Genomic DNA, 15726 nt, shown 5'->3' on the forward strand with positions numbered 1-15726 from the left:
GGGGGGATGGTTCGCAGTTTCACAGAGGTGCAGCTGTTTCTTACTGGGGAGATCCCGCAGTTTTGCAAGGGTGCAGGCTTTACTTATGGGGAACCTCGCACAGAATCGCAGGGGTGCTGCCATTACTTGTATGGGACCTCATGCAGAATAGCAGGGGTGCGGCCATTACTTACGTGGGACCACGCGCTGAATCGCAGGGGTGCAGCTGTTACTTACCAAGGACCTTGTGCAGAATTGCAGGGGTGTAGCTGTTACTTACGGGTGACCTCACGCAGTGTTGCCAGGGTGCTGGATGGTGGGTCAGAGGTGAACGCAGAGATTTGCTTAAAGGTTGGTCTTGGCTATGGTTTTGGTTTGTGTGGGTGTATGTTGTGGGTGCTCCTCACGCAGCTCAGTTTTCTTTGTGGGTCGGGTTGCTTTGCGATTTGTATTCCATGAATACACGGACCGCGCATTGGAAACTTTGCGCTAAAGGCTGGGCAGAGTTGTTTTCAGCACTGGGACTTTGCGGGATCAATGCAGACTTTTCTATGAATGGGCCCATGATGTGCTAATATGCTTTGATGTGATACCTGCTACTGGAAATACTATTAGCATTTGACCAAGGTGCTTTAGATTTAACTTTTTTCCATTTCTTCTTATCTCCATGTTAGAGACCCAAATAACACATTTCCAATGATGATTCAATCACATTAAGATTTAGTCAGTATTACTGAATACTATGCTTCAGAAATGCACCATGGCATGTTCAGTTAATTAGGGCCATAACAGTACTGTTGCTGGTCCAAAGTATGCTCCAAAATCGTACATCCCACAGTACAACCACAAATTCGGTCTTGGAAACTCCACCGTCAACTCACTTTTTTTAATGCTGGCTACAAGCTTATGTATTGGCACTTGCGCTGCCGAGACTCCAGAACCCATCTCTACATGAACCACAGTGGCTCGGCAATTGTGTGCTACGCCACTGGCAGGAGCACAGACATGGCCAAAGGAAATATGCACAGTCCAAGATTTGCATGCGTCCTCCCAGTGGCCAACGTATGGTGGAGAGTCTACAAGATGACAGGTACATTCCCTAAATTACAATGTATTTACTCCTTTAATTGTGACGTCTCCAATTGAATCTCTATTTTAACAGGGTTCTCTTATCTGCCCGGACACCCCATGAGTTTTTATTTTTTACTGATGTGACTATTTGGGGAGTTACTGTCAGGAATATTCCCTGATGATTTGTATAGTTATGCAAAACTCTTACACTTTCGGTGACTCTTACCATTATCTCTCCTATATATATTTTGTGTTTCTCGATTGAAAACCTTATGGTCAGAAATAAAGGAGCAACTAATCCCGGGACACAGTGGTATCTGCCAGCTTGCATATTCACTTGACAAAGTGGGCTTGGAAAGGCTTCCCATGCAGCGTGCGTTTGCATCAGCAGTTCAGCTGGGCTCGCAGGAAGCCAGAGGCCGCCAGATGGTTCTATGGCGGACTGTCTGTCACATTGCAACCTTTGTCACCGAGAGCACAATGCGGGGAGAGCAGGGAGGGCACGAGCATGTCTATAAAAGCCTCTGTGCACCACGGGCGCCGCCATTCTCCACTGCCCCGAAATCTGAGCAAAACCGCCAAGCAATTGACCGATATTTGTTACCTGTTTATCCTCTGTCACATAATGGACTTTTGAACAGTGGAGGTAAGTGCCATTGCCTTAATTGCTTATGTATATCTAGATGCATACATGGGTGCAAGTAGTTGCTCTGTAAAGACAGCAGCGCAGACAAGCAAACTAAAAAAACAGACATCAATCATGGAAATAAATATAATTACATTAAACGTTAAAAGGAAAAGCAAAGTTTCAAATATTCTACAACTTTAGATGAAATTAATGTTTTTCGACAAGATAGCATCATGGTTTTGAATTGCAAAGAACGATATGTGTTCTTCAAATTGATTAAAGTGTCCATCATTACACTTGGGCAACAGTAATGCATATCATTCAGGAACTGTGTCTGCTAGTTGGGTATTTTATACGCATATACGCATTGGCTACAGTGTGGATGAAGCTGCTCCTGAATTGGGAACACGTTCTGTACTGACAATGGCAGCAAATCATTGCAAATCTTTCTACGTGGCTTTGGGAGACAATCCACAGAATGGCCTGGGATATTCATGGTTTCTATGTTTAAATGACAATGGGGATATTGGCAGTATTATTAAGTAAAGTAAGATCTGTGTAAGTGATAACATCGTCACTGCAGACTTAACATGTCGATCACATCTATTTCGAAATAAACTACGAACCCAGAAAATGGAGTTGGGGTGGGGCAGACATGCCATAGCCGCACCTTGTTCCTTCTCCACCTTTTCCCTTATTGCACCATTGTGTGCTATTCAGAGACCATTCAGAGAATCTCCTTCCAGAAAGCCCTGACACAGCATCAGGTACACAGTGTGCTAGAGTGCATGTTTCTTTCTCTGGAGAGACCGCTCTGGAAATGCCGAGAATGTGGGCGGGCATCCGCGGAGATTGGCTGTTTGGAGCTCTTGCGGGGATACGCGGGTGACTGGGTCGCGCTGTTCCAGGACCACGTGGTTCCGAGGAGCCTCACTTCCTGTTCCTGAAGAACTGTTGCCTCGGCCATCTTAATACTTCTGGGGCCGCCCGGGGGAGAGAAACGTTCGGCCACTCTAATCAAACAAACTAATGAGCAAGGGTACTGTGCAAGGTCCCCTAGCCCTCTCCATTCTTACTAGAATCGGAATAATAAATAAGTGGCCTTTCAAGGCCAACATTTGGAGCTCACGACCCAGCGTGTGCTCTAGCAAAAGAACACCCCGGCCCCACCCAGCATAGACAAAGAGCTCGAATGAGCAGCCTCACCAAGCATACAAGGGCTCTAGCATGGAAACAGCAGACAGACAGACAGGCTCTCATCCCATAGCGTAAGTAGCAGATATAGATTAATAGCTACTAGGAAGGTGCACCTATCGGGACGTAGATTCAGATGTAAACAGGGCCACAGTTGTTAGTGAGCAAAGAAATACATTTCTTTGTGGTGTACGATATATCAGGGGTCACTGATATGATATAGGAAGCAACACTGTAGCCAGTTAAGTCATGAGCGTTTTTGGAAGAGTACTCTGAGAAATAAATCATTCTTTGGTGTGGACAATTTACAAATATTTCTGGATCTACAGGATCAAACCCTTTAATAATAGTTAAAGCTGGGATTTGAGACCACTGTGCAGTTGTTGTACTTGACCATGTAACATAACAAAGTGGAATCAATTGTGAATGTTTGACTTTCATGAACTTGAATAATATCCTGTTTTGTAGATCGGACTTGGAAAGTCCACAAATAACATAATAACCCAACATTAAAAACAAACAGAAGTGTGTTTTGCTAATGGCGACAGATTGTAGCTTAATTTTCTCCATCATCAAGGAAAGTATATAAGTACCAGAATATTAATTGACGTGGGCCTAAAACATCTCATCTGCGTCTTTCCATTTCATTCTATTTTAAAGATTTAAATACACCTGAATCACAGACTTTTTTTTATTGTTACTCATGATGTGTAGAAGAACATTTGACATTTCACAAAAAAGAAAACCTTTTTTGTGACAAAAAATAAGCAGGCCTGAAAATAGGTTTGCCATGGGGCTGTGACATTTCACCGGTTCTTTTCTCTCGAAAATCGATTCACTCAAATTACTTACACAAAAGGAAAGAGCAGGAAATGCCCTAGACACTCACCAGAATTTGAGAGGGCAAGCATTTTCAAAGAAGACAGCACAGTACTACAGTGAGGTAAGATAATGTGCCCAGGATTGCTGTATCGTCTGGTGGTCATGCCATGAGCCTCAACATTTCTTTCCACAGTCTGCACTATTTTGGGTCTAAAATATTGAACTGAGCAGGGGCAACTGGTCCATGGGGGCGGTATGGGCGGTGCCCCACCAAATAAACGTGTATTATTAATGAGTGACCAACTCACTCATTAATAACAGAGCTCACCTGTTTCATTTTCATTGATGCAGCTTGCATCAATGAACATGAAGCATGTGCAGAAGGCAGCAGCTGGGCACACAAGTCAGTGCTCGAGCAGAAGCAGCTTGATGTATTTGTTATGTCACAGCTGTGCAGTCGGGAGAGCGCTCAAATGGAAACCGAAGACTGTTGGAGTTGTGATCAAGCAAATTGCAAAAATGATCATTAAGATCCATTCCAATATTTGATGACATGTTCTTAAATTGCTGAAATATTATGACATTTACTTAATGTTGCCATTTGAATGCCATTCACATTTATGTGAATGTATCTTTGTATGTAGATGTGTGTGTGAGAATGATTATTGATGAATGATTGAATAGTTCATTGCAGACATGAGTTTGGCTATCTGCAATGTTTTAAATCTTGTTTTTCCTGCAACCTAAATGTGATTTAGAATGGTGATTTATACATGATTAATTCATCTTTTCAAATTTTCTATCAAGTGAAATGAATATTTTTGATACGTAATAACTGAATAGAGTCCTCTGGATAATTCTTCAGTATACACTGGTATGCTAATACACTGGCCCAGAGCATAGGGCTTTCCTGTGTTTTTCAGCACAGCAGTGCGCTCTCAAGAGCCATCCCCACTGGACATGCGCAATGCAGTTTTGAGCCTGGCGAGACATTAAACGGTCTCAAAGCCAGGCTGAAATGAGGCCTGGGGGTGTTCAAATTGAAACGCCCCCAAGAGATATTTCACATTTCACCCTGCCTGCTATCCTATCCCTCATATGGACTGGGGTGGAGTTACAGTTTGCAGACTCTAGGCTATGTCACAGACAGGATAAAGGGTGGGGTTATGGAATGCAAGCATGAGGTCACAAGCTGAGGGAGCCACTTGGCTGGATCTGTCCTCCAGTCCACACCTTCCTCCTCCCTCAGCTCGTGACTTGTGCTGTGTTCTCAGCACAGAAGGCAGTCGCTCGCTCTTGGAACAAGAAGCCCCTCCTAGTTCCCACCCACTACACATGGCGCCAGGCCAGGCAAGAAGGCGAAGTCCAGAAGTTTCCAAGGAGGACTGGACAGTGAGCCAAGAACAAGGAGATTAAGGTAAACCAGTCACAGTTTTAGCACTGATTAATTTACTGACTCAAAAAGTTAAAAGTATGTGACTGCAGTGCACATAATTTGAACCTTTTGACTCGAGTGGAGCTGTATGGCACCTACCATTGTTGGCACTTTTCCTTCTGGCAACATTATCTATACATCAGGGTCTCTCGTGCACAACACTGTTGCGTGCTTTCAGCTTGCACAATGCTGTCATACAACATGCTTTTGTCATGCACAGTATTATACTACTGGGTGCTATATCATGCAGAGCTTTGGAGAACAGAATGCTGACAGGCTTCTTCCATGGACAGGGTTATCAAATCGAGAGGGACCTTAGGTACACAATGCAATACCACAAAGCTCTTTCATGCACAATTGCTGGCAGGGCTCTATCATACGCAATATAAAATAAAGGACCCTATCATGCACCAGTGTCTCATGTAAGACCCCATTAGCAAGACTTCACCATACCTAGGGCTCCATTGTTATGCAGGGGTCTAAATAATCAAAATTATTAAATGCATGGCCCTATCATATGCAATAATATTATATACACAAGTTAAAAAAAGGCCGACAAAACCACAAAATATGAGATGGCAGGCATGCGGAAGCTGTTATAAACATATGCAGTGCCGAAGCGCTATACCGCTATGAACAGCACCACCACCCAACCCATGTATATGTTGATCTCAGAAGGTTACCAAAAAAAGTGGGGTACGACCCACTGTGATGTGTACCTTTGGAAAGTTACAAAGTACCATCTGCAGCTGGTGCACACACCTCCTAAACAGGCTTAAGGGTTATCAAACACAATCGATAAGGATGACTTTAAAAGATTAGTTTTAAAATGTTGCTCATTTATTATTTTAGCATGCCATGGAAGAAAGAGTTTTAACTCACAATTTTCTCATCCGTTGCCACCAGTTACAAAAACCTACTTTACAAAACAGGAAACTATCGCACATTCAAGCTGACAGAAATTTGACAAGTGTGTGAATTGATAACGCTTAAAAGAAAAAAAGGTGCACTCCGTTTTTTAAAATCAATTATTTACCCTTCTTTTAGGAGGTGTAGATGAACAAGGATACACTCCCATTCCCCAAAAAATGAAAAAGTGAAGATGTGGCCACATTTGTGGTGCTCAGTGTGAGGGGATGTTTGTGAGGGCTTCTACCCTAAAGGTTCTGCTAGCTTGGACGTTTGAGGGGTGGTGTAAAATGAAGAGGGTTATTTACTGTTTCTGTGTTTGGGGATGACTGAGTGCCCAGTGCCAACTAGGCTCAGCCCTGCCACTAAGGCAGAACAGCACTGTGGGAGAACTGAAAGAAGCAAGAGGCCGATTACTCAGTGAAAATGTGGCCAGCAGGTGTGAGGAATAAAACGAAAAAGCAGGGTGAAAATTATATTTTTCTATCATTACTGGATACCTATATAATGAATTTCGTTATGCGTATAAAATAGTACTGACGTTAGGGCCCTGGTCCCCATCCTCCATCAAACGCCAGGCATCCATAAACATTCCTCAGAGAGAGAGACTAGAGAAAATCAGACGTCTAGGAGGTTGTCAACAGTCTTTATTAGCTGTAGTTACAAGACACACTCACAGGCATTTTGCCTTTCCCCTGCTTTTATAATCTGGTGTACACCAAGCCCACATTAGTCATAGCTGGCATCCACAATTTTCTCTGACGCACAAAACTGATAAGCTGATAAGCTTATTTTAGACTTGGCTGGACACATTTATGACAGTTCTCAGCTTCTGCCAAAAACACCTTCATCACATCAATGTCTACTCTTTATCTGATTTTCGAGGTCCTGCCAAGTTAGTGCCTTATACTGTTGGGGCAATAGGTAAACTCTATTATATGGTGCCAAATAATACAGCTGGTCTCTCAATATGGTCTGCATAAAGCACATTGTGCCCTCCTCATTAAGAACATAGATACGTATATCCACGTTTCCCTTGCTTATCTGGTTTCATCATTAATCTTGTCTGCTTTACCTGCCAAGTTCCAATTTTAACTTCACAAACCAGATTACTTCACTGCAAGATGCTGCCAAAGACTATCTCCAATTTATCAGTCTCTGTTGCTTGTCTGAAAGCTCTTTGCATGAGTCATCGTTTTCACACCTGGCTTAAGACTGGACACCATTTTGTACTTGAGTTATCCATTTTGAAATATATTTTTGTCTGACACTGTATTAATTCTCCTTAATTTCCTGGGTCATCCTAACCCAAATATGCGCAGTGCCATGTGCACTTTTTACCTTAAATAAAGGCACTATTATCCTGATTTCTGCAATAATAGAGCCCTTCAATCTATCTATCATGTTATCTATACTCAGTTGAGGGGGGAGGGGTTGGCACCCTCAATACAGTACCAGTTATTCTCAATACAAGCTTCTGTAAAATACAACATTACACGTACACATGTAAGGATAATGTACCATAATTAGTACCTAAAACCTAATGCTTTTTGGTCATATTTGTGTGATTTGGGCAGTAAATTGCACATTTTGGAAGCCATGTTTCTCCTTGATATGGGTGAGGCCCGCTCGCTGCGCTTGCTTACTTCGGAATCTCGCCCTGATAAATGGGCACCTCACCACCTTTCAAAGGTACCAGCCACCACTTCAACTGAGGGGGGTAAACAAAGCAGGCCCACATAGGCATGCAGAAAAGTATACTCTTTATTCAGAGTAATTCTCCTGGTTACATTAGGTAACTGTAGCATCGCAAAATTACCAGCACACATGAATAAACAAAAGCCATCAGCAGCACCCTTAATCCAGCATAACTGTCCACAACTGCCCTGGCAGAACACTATCCCTACAGCCATTCCACTGATGCTTAAAACAGTCAATCAACTGTCTGCAGCTGCTCATGAAGTCAGACTAGATACCCCGCTCCTCTGAAAACACTCACTTGACTTATATCCGGGAAACAGGACACCTCTCTACACATGTCACACAATTCAGAGGAATGAACAATGTACAAGAAATGCATTGGAAAAAAAGGAAGACAGCAGACTACACCGCACCACAAACCCAACCATTCACACACAGTGAGAAGAAAAGGTAGCATCTCGTACAGAAATCCACAATGTTACTCAAGAAGAGGGGTGGCTTCTCCCTAACACCTATGTCCTCCACTCCCTACCTGAGATTGTGTGATCTGATTCCCACCGTTCCCTCCCCTTGTTGCTTCTAGATCCTTGCTGACAGATTACCTGCTCCCCCCAGGGGAGGACTAACAACATTTAGCCGGCGGGGCACGTTTACTTTTCTGGCCCACAGTGCAGGGGCCCCAACTTCCAGAACAAGTAAACTTAATACGAACCTCTCATCTTCGCACAAATTCTCAAGTATGTATAGTAGACATTATTGACATTACTTTCTTTTCATGCAACATATTTTTGAGTTATGTTTGTAGTTTCTTAGAGACCCGGACCCCGGGAAATTCGCCCACTTGCCATACATAGTAAAATGATTTCACTAGGATAATATAATTGCTTAAATGGGAAAGCTGGGATTTGAGCTCAGTTTTCAATGTGTTACAGTTTGCAATTTACCAGAATGCTACATGTAACAGAATGCTGCATCTCCTCCCATCTCATCTTAGTTTTAGAAAAGTATAAAGAGGTGGCAAAGCTAGAGAATTGTTTGGTAAAGCAGAGCCATCGCTGAACCATGGGGTCTGAGTTTGCTTGCAGGGCCAAACACAAGGTGTCATTGTAAAAGGCCCACACCTGGCTTACTGCTGCCCAACCCACAAACCAAAACCCATACCTGCACCCTGTGTACCCACCCCCCTAACATAAGAACCTCACTTGTCATCCTGCCTCCTCACCAGTATGCTTAATGTTCATTGTTAGAACTATAAATATAAGTAACACTATAAAGTAAAACAACATATGAGTGAGGCTTTCTCTATAGAGTTAAGGAAAATAAGGCACAGTGATGGAAATGTGATTTATTCAGGATCACATAATGTATGAAGTGTGGAAAGTGGGATTTGAGCCCTGTCTTCCACAGTTTCCAATTCAGAAAGCAGGGGAGACTTCACATTCTCCTAGGCTATCTTCAATATTAGAAAAAGAAAAAATGCTTTGTGCAAAGGTGTTATTTAAGGGCTAAACTACTATACTGTCTCAATACATCTGATGTTCAAAGCACCACTGCATCTACAGAGGGGAAGCATATTAATCATTTGTATCTTGAGGCAAATATATCAGAGAAACAGACTAAGATTATAATTATAATGAACATGTATTATAAATGCTTACTATAATTATAATCTTAGTCAGTACAATTGTGTGTACTTTCAAGCACCAATTCACATGATATAGTAACCTGAAAAGATATATGGGAAGTAGTATTAGAAACATATGTTCATGAAGCAAGTGTGCACCAGTTAACCAGAAGAAAGAAAGGGGGTCAAGCCATTCACACAGTCGGGTGCAGTTGCATGCAGGTCAGACATAGATCTCAGCAGCAGTTAACCTGCTGACCTACCAGTCCAGATGTGTACCTCCATTTCAGTTACCCAATTTTACTTGCCCATCATCCTCTGGTGTTATTCCCATATCCCCTCCCCGCTGTTTCTTACTGTTAACAATTAACTTTCAGACCTCTGTACCCTTTTGCAACATCCTTTAACTAGTAACTCAACCCCCTTCACGTACCTTGCACAAACCTCCTTCCTCTGCTCATTTTGCTCAGTCACCAATTCCTTGCCACTCACAACCCTTTAATTGCCCATAAAACAACAACAAGCTCCTTCCTTGCTTACAGTTAGAAAGTAGATCACCTTGATTTGCCTGTTGGCCTCTACCAGACACGACAAGAAGCCGTGGTCAGGGTCTTGCTGGTAATTGTGGCTATGGGGGTCTGTATTTGAATAATGCAAAGTAAAAAAACAGCGAGGGGAAGTGGATTTTGTTGTTCTCCCAAGTTGCACTTTCTTGGGAAGTCAGATGCATATTCCAACTCACGGAAGCTGAGAGAGCTGCAAAGAGAATACATCCTACACCTGGAGGTCGAGAGGGAGCAAGAGTGACCTATTATATCTATGTGTGTTTTGAAATAAGGTGGCGTGCGTTCACGTTTCTGTGACTAGGGTAATGCGTTTGAGTGTATTTGTGACAGTGTTAATTATATGTGGAAGGATATATCTGTGTTCATGTGACTTTGTATCTATATATCTGAATCTGGTGTTGATTTGCATGTGTGTACTTTGTTGATCACATAAGAGAAGAGTGTTCTGGACAAGACAATGGAAAATGATTAGGAGTCATTCACAGTTCGGTGCTAATAGTAAAATTGTCAGTATTTGACAAATACAGTTCATTTTACTATCCACCCAATTCAGGGTTTGATCAAATACCATTGGTGGTATTCCATGGGAATACCAGCAGTGGTATTTTAGGCTGAGTGCTTGTAAAACATCCACCCATTTTTACCTCAATTCAAGGTAAAGGTACAAAATCCAGAATGGCCCTAATTATTTTAAATCTTTCTTTTTACTGTACAGAACTGAAACACAGATGCTTACCTTCAATAGAGTAAAACAGGTTTTTTTTAAAAAGGACCATGTTGAGGGGTAAAAAGTGGGCAACTGCAATTGCCTCACCACCCTACCCATATAATGCATACAAGGGCCAGAGTTAACCCTTGTATGCATAATAAAATCATCAGTAGTGATATAAGCCACTACTGTTCTCAAATTTCTCCCTTCACATTGATCCTGAAAATGACTGAAAAAAATGTTAAATCCCTTCAACATTACCGCAGTTTGAGGCCGTATTTCTAAAATAGCACTAGAGGTATTGAAGAAATACCACATCTGCTGGTGCTAAACTTTGAGAAGGGCAGATTTTCAGTTATACCACCAAACTGGTAACTTTATTCAGCTGTATTAAAAATCTGCCCAACTCTGAATGACTCCCTTAGTTTGTAGTCTTCTAATATGTAATACCTAAATAGTACATCTTTCTTTGCATGTTTTTGAACTGTGTCCAAAAGTAAGTACCACAAAGAGTCCAACAATCATTTCTATGACCACTACACAGGTAACATCCATGGGTGCTTTTCAGGGTGCTATCAAACTCCTTTTGTATGAACACACTAGTGGTCAAAAAATTCACCAGAACATAGGGGTGGGGGGAGCATTGTTGCAGAATCAAACAGAAGACAAACTCTAATAAGATTTGGACTCTTCCTGGCAAATAGGAGTTGTGATAAACTGCTGTGGATTGTAAAAGGCAAATGGTGTATGGGGAGCAGTGGTGCCAAAATTACCATCTAGAGTCACAGAATATGTTATTTTTTATAATTCATAATTATAATTGGTTATTTATCATGCGCTTAATACGCAGAAGTTTCTAAGCGCGGACCCTGGGATCGAACCTGTGTAGCTCCGTGTCGTCTTGTTTCCAAGGCGAGCGCGTTGCACCTCAACTATCCTCCAGAGACTCAGCTATTCTCCTCAGGAGGATAGGCGAGTCTATGCATACATTCCCACTAGCGGTATAAACATGCCCCTGCAGCATAGAGTCCTCTCCATCTCACTCACAGTAGAGGCCCATATGTGGGAGCCACCCAGGCACATCTACAATATAGTTGAAATCAAGATGAATGCCTCGACCCTTTACACAGAACTTGAGCAGGCTTTGCAGCGCACAGTTCTTTTGTGGCATTTTGGAGCTCTGGCCAATGGGGCAACAGCCCAGCCAGCTTGTGGGGCGCTTGCCCCTTTGCCCCCTTTTTCAGACCCTCATGTTGTTAGCTCTTCACTCCCTTGTTTCTCTGCTTCCCTCACCATGTTCTTCTCCTATGTTTGTAAAGTGCGCTGTTGCTTCCCAAAGCTAGGCCAGCACTCATAAAGTATCAATAGTGAAGACAGACACATGTGATCACAGTTCAAGGGTGTTTATTGAACCTCAAATGGGTTGGTTGAACGCCTATCTAAACCAAAATTTAAGGCTCGGAGCAAGCTACAATCATCAAATAATAATAACATAGTCATAGCGGAGTCTGTAAAAAAAGGTCCTATACTAATAAACCTTTGCCAATCATTGCTTCTAAATACAGAATGGTATGGGATAACAATCTCTACAAAGGAAAAGTGTTCAAGAAATTATATGTCCGGATAGTTGAGCAGTTGGTTTCCCTTCCCCATGTTTTCAGCACGGCGCAAGGCAGTATGTGCGGGCTTCGCACACACTCTGCCTTCTTTGCCATGAGGTAACAGTTCAACACATAGGCATCAGGGCCTTCTGCCAAAGTCTCTCTCACAATGATAATCTCTTATTGCAGAGGGCTTGATATAACAAACAAAACACAAAAGTTCCTTACCTTTGTCACGGTTCGCACATACATAAGTTCAAGATTGGTCCCCCTCGTCCGGGCTCAGACCCCTTTTCTACAATGTTCACAATTCACAATTTGGTCTCCCTCATCCAGGCTCGGACCATGGATCCCCCTCCTCTTGGCTCAGATCAATTTTCCACAATGTTCACAATTGTGTCTCCCTAATCCGGGCTCGGGCCATGGATCCTCTCGTCCGGGCTCAGATCCTCTCGATATTCAAATCGAAGACTTCCGAATATGCAATGGGTTTTGCTTAAACCGTTGCAGGACCACTTTGATTCACTTTACACAATTATACTTCACATTAATCTTCTACTTTCGTTTCTCTTGTCAGGTTACCATACAGAGACCTTCGATTGAGCACATTCACGATACCGGAGCACTGTGTCAACGATATTGTATCTTTTCTTATTAAGTTCAAACAGTCACCAGCAATTTAGTTTTACTTGCGTCTTTCATCACACGTGTCTAAAAATGTGGATTCTTCAGCCTGGTTTCTTGATCTTACACATTCTGCCTTGAAGCTCTCTTAAAAATAATGGCTTCCTGCCGAGAAGGTCAAGGGGCTTGCCCTTCTCATGAACCTCTCGTGCCTTGCCGTCTTTCTCCTCTCGTTCAGATGCCGACTTGAAACTGCTGTACCTTTGTGTGCTTTGCCTCGCTCCGAGTGTGCTCTCGTGCTTCACCTTTTATCAGTGTGGGGAGGTGTAATGGAAGTCAGGTGTGAGTGATTGTCGATAATTGCCTGACCTCGCCTGACCATAGTATTGGGACATGGCAAGTACACGGCTCGGGTGTGAGTCGGTTTTCTCCCAGAGCGGGCCCGCCTGTGTAAAAGTATTCATTCAGGAAAGGGGGGGGAGTTGCGTTTCTAACTATCCCATTGAGTAGGATGGGGAAAAAGTGTTACAGGGAGAGGGATTCTGCGTCTCACCATCCGATGTCCCACTTCCACTCCCCGAAGGTGATCCTCCCACACTGGTCCACCCCCAGGGTCTGGATCCAAAGGTGATCGGTCTGTTTTCTCACAGAGCGGGCTGTCCGTGTAAAAGTATTCATTCAGGAAAAGGGAGTTTCTGAATATCCCATCAAGTAGGATGGGGAAAAAGTGTTACAGGACAAAGAATACCGCGTCTCACCATCCGGTGCCCCACTCCCACTCTCCGAAGACCCCTCACCCAGGTGATCATCACGCACTGGTCCACCTCCAGGGTTCGATCCAAAAACGATGGCTATGCCCTGGCCACCTGAGAGAGAGATCCACGAGGACTAGCGGGTGAGACACCTTCTGGTTTCTCACACACCCTTCCCCTATGCGATGTAGCCACATCTGTTTCACAGAGAAACCAGGGAAGGAAATCGATGTTTCCTTGGTTTTTACCTTTTCGGTGTTCCACAGTGAAACAGTAGGGTTGCAGGCCTAAGAACCATGGCATCACTCGAGGGTTAGAGTCCTTCGTTGTCTTATCCATACTAGGTGTAAGTGGTCTGTGACAAGGGTGAACTTTCTTCCCGAAAGGTAGTATCTTAGATGGGTGATTGCCCATTTGATGGCAAGGGCCTTTAACTCTATCACAGAGTAGTAATCTTCATGAGGGAAGAGCTCTCGACTAGTGAGTAGGATAGGATGTGCAAATCCATCACAAATTTGTGATAAGACTTCTTCTAGCCCTGTGAGAGAGGCATCAGTTTATAACAGAAACTATTTTGAAAAATATACTACATTTAGGATTGGGTTCTGGCATAAAGTTGGCTTTAAATTGGTATAGCATATGTCATCCTCATCAGTTCAATGAAGCTTCTGGGGTTCAGTGTTCTTTGATTTGTCGGTTAATCTAGTTGTTTTATCAGAAAAATTAGGAATGAATTTACGGTAATAACCAATCAATCCTAGGAACGCCCTGAGGTTTCTCTTAGTCTTAGGCGTGAGGGTATCTAGGACGGCGTTCACTTTTTCTCTTTGGGGCTGGACGCTGCCATTTCGTACAAAGAAGCCGAGGTATCTCACAGCTGATTGGGCCAGTTTACATTTGGATGGATTAGCAATTAAGCTTTTTCTCTGAGGATTCTCATGATGGTATTAAGATGGAAGAGATCGTCCTCCCAAGTCTTAGTGCAAATGACTATGTCATCAATATAAGCCCCACAGATATCGGAATAGGGCTGTAAGATCCTATCCATAAGCTGTTGGAAAGTGGTTGGGGCCCCATGCAGACCAAAAGGGGACCTTAACTGGAATAATGCCAGGTTCGTTGAGAAAGCTGTCTTTTCTTTATCAGGTCCATGTACGGAGACCTGCCAATATCCCTTGGTCAAGTCTAGGGTCGATAGAAAGATGGCACATCCCAGGTTATCTATTAACTCAACGATGCGCGGCATGGGATAGGAATCGAAGTCAGAGATGGCGTTAACCTGCCTGAGGTCTATACAAAACCGTCAGGAATTATCTGGTTTGGTTACCAATACAATAGGGCAGGACCATGGGCTGGAAGAGTGCTCGATAATGATTGCCTCAGCATTCTTTTTAACTTCCTCTAGCACTATTTGTTTTGGGCTTCTGGGAGTCTGTAGGGTTTTAAATGGACCACCTTTCCCTTTGGAGTTCTGATATAATAATAAGTACTATGTACATTCCCTGGTTTTTCACGGAATACATCAGGGAATGCCATGACCAGATCATTTAAGTCTTCTTGCTTCTGTCTCGATAGTTCTTGAGGAATTAGTTCTGAGTTGCCTATCTCCTCCAGTATTAGACAAGATAATATTGAGTGAAGGATTTTCTTTCCACTCCTTTAAGAGATTTACATGATAAAGGTGGGTCTCTTGCTTCTTATCAGGTTGGGCTATTTTATAGGTACCGGTCCCTGTTTGCTCTAGTGCCTCATACAGCCCATGACACTTTGAGACAAATTTATTTTCAGAGGTGGGTAAGAGGACTGACACCTTTTGTCCTACTGAAACAGTTCTCAAGTTTACTTTCTTGTCATAGGTGGAATTCTGCTGGGCTTGGGCTTTTTCCATGTGAGTGTAAACTAGATATTAGAGAAGGTTCATATGCTCTTGTAATTAGGTAGTTGTTTGTGAAAGTGGAATAGGTGCCTCTCCCCTTTCTTCCCAGGTCTCCCGGAGCATGTCTAAGATATCGCTTGGTTCTGACCATAAAGTAGTTCAAAAGGAGAAAAACCAGTGGATGCCTGAGTGGTTTGTTTTACTGCAAATAGGGCCCATGGGATGATGCTGTCCC

At 43.0% G+C, this 15726-nt stretch overlaps 1 protein-coding gene across 1 annotated transcript in view; it reads left to right on the forward strand.

Annotated features, from left to right (window-relative positions):
- The first annotated feature begins 1572 nt into the window (after nt 1–1572).
- Nucleotides 1573–15726, forward strand: part of LOC138456673 (lens fiber membrane intrinsic protein-like) — a 422919-nt gene continuing 408765 nt past the window's right edge. The window contains exon 1 of the mRNA XM_069607193.1: nt 1573–1696. The gene's annotated coding sequence lies outside the window, so the exon portion shown is untranslated. The remainder of the gene's footprint in view (nt 1697–15726) is intronic.

Source organism: Ambystoma mexicanum, chromosome 1p (genome assembly GCF_040938575.1).
Source record: "Ambystoma mexicanum isolate Mex_15411 chromosome 1p, UKY_AmexF1_1, whole genome shotgun sequence".
NCBI classification, from domain to species: Eukaryota; Metazoa; Chordata; class Amphibia; order Caudata; family Ambystomatidae; genus Ambystoma; species Ambystoma mexicanum.